We start from the raw sequence: 1,982 nt of genomic DNA, 5'->3' as shown, positions 1-1,982 counted from the left end.
AAACGAAATCTCGTAGCTGGGCGTTTTCATACTCGACGCAGCGCACAGAATCTCTAGAAAATTTTGATAATACTCCCATGGAGATTGGACCACTGAGTCCGAAACTCTGGGCCATCCTGTGGACTCAGGAAAACACTAAAACGAACGATAGGGTAAATTGCGCGAATTGGGTCGGCTCTAGCGCAGACCAGGAATGTCAGCATTCAAAACTGTTTTCATCACAAATTTGCCACATTTATTAGGCTTCGAACGGGACCCATTTGGTACGGATCGGACTTGTATCTGGTGAGCTATGAATTTTTAACCGCGACCATGTTCGTGGGTGCAATATTTCGAGTTTTGACTTTGTGTAAGCTGTAGCTGGACCTATCGGAAAAATTTTTTCATAGACGGATGTCCCGTCTCAGTGCGAACGTCATGGGCCATCTGCGGTCGCATTCGGTGTTGATGAAAAATTTTATATTTTTTTCTTCAAAATTAAATTTTTCCTGTACGCCACGGTACGGATTGACCGTTAGTGAAGGAATTTTTGCGCTATCTTTAATAGTTCGCCAGATATCTTCTTCTAAACATTTAACATTTAATTCTCGATTTCGAAGATAATACTTGGCCAAAACTTCCGACTGCTATAACTTTTAAACGAAATCTCGTAGATAGGCGCTTTCATTCTCGACGTAGTGCACAGTATCTCTAGAAATTTTTGATAAACTCTCGTGGAGATTGGACCACTCAATCCGAAAATATTGGCCATCCTGTGGACTCAGGAAAACGCTAAAACGAACGATAGGGCAAACTGCGCGATTTATGTCATAAATATTTCTTGCAATTTAGTTTAAATTATTTACAAAACACCGGCAAAATAATTATAAACAATTACATGCATTTCGTTCGGAGAAATCGATCTTCGTAAATGTAAAAATCGCAACCATGTAATCTTTCAGATGACGTTTGTACGTACCGGTCCTTGGCGTTGGAAACATTTCCGCACAGAATTTCTAGAAAACCAACTTTTGCTGCCAGGAATTATAAACAAAAATATATTTTACGTTTTCTATTTACAGCAATAAGTGTCTAATTAGACGACAAGTTAAATAACAAACTAATTAGACATCTGTAGGTGATAAAAATTTCTTTTTGCTACAATCAATTTCCACTAACTGTTTTCATCGTTCTGATAGTTAAAGTTTATTAAAATTAAATGGAATGCACTTAATTAGATTTTCTTTGTAAATTTGGATAGATACAGATCGTAATTTGACAAATACGGTGGTATATTAAGTAAAAAATTAGATTTCGGTTTAGGTTTTTTCTTTTTGTGAAAGCCGATGTTAATTTCAAAGCTTTCAAAATAATTATTTTATGTGAAAATAAATGACTGTCTAGTTTAGAGACTTGACATTTTGTACAGACGTTTTGACGTGACAACGTCTTATAATTCGATGGAGCCGAAATTGTAGAGAATTAATTAATATAAAGCGGTTTCTAATTAATTTCTCCATTTGCACGATTTAGAATTAGTATCACAACTTTGAACAGTTTTAACCTGCTAGGTATCTATCTATTTTCAAAGCAATCTATCAATCACTGCAATCTCCAACTGATAAAACCACTATTTTTTAAAACAAACCCTATAAAACCCTGCACGTCGTCCTTCTCCAAGCAGTTAAGCATCAGTTAAAAATGATTAAGGTCTTTCTGGTTTTTGCAACTATTACTCTCATCGCAGTAGCAGTTCCTTGTAAGTATCAAATGTCTCACATATTTCAATAGAAATACCACCTTTTGACGTGACAACGTCTTATAATTCGATGCACGCACGAAAAAACATGACTCATGCGGCGTTACCTCGCTCTGAGGCGTTCCATTTAAGGCTTGAAGTGCAAGCGAGAGCGCGGAACGAGCGACAAAGAGGCACAATCGGCCTCCGCGTTCGGCAGCGTTCGACATCTGTCTCTCTCCTACTTGAGTGAGCGATGCGTCCG

Source organism: Agrilus planipennis, unplaced genomic scaffold (assembly GCF_000699045.2).
Source record: "Agrilus planipennis isolate EAB-ADULT unplaced genomic scaffold, Apla_2.0 scaffold282, whole genome shotgun sequence".
Taxonomy (NCBI): domain Eukaryota; kingdom Metazoa; phylum Arthropoda; class Insecta; order Coleoptera; family Buprestidae; genus Agrilus; species Agrilus planipennis.
This window is presented reverse-complemented; position numbering follows the sequence as displayed.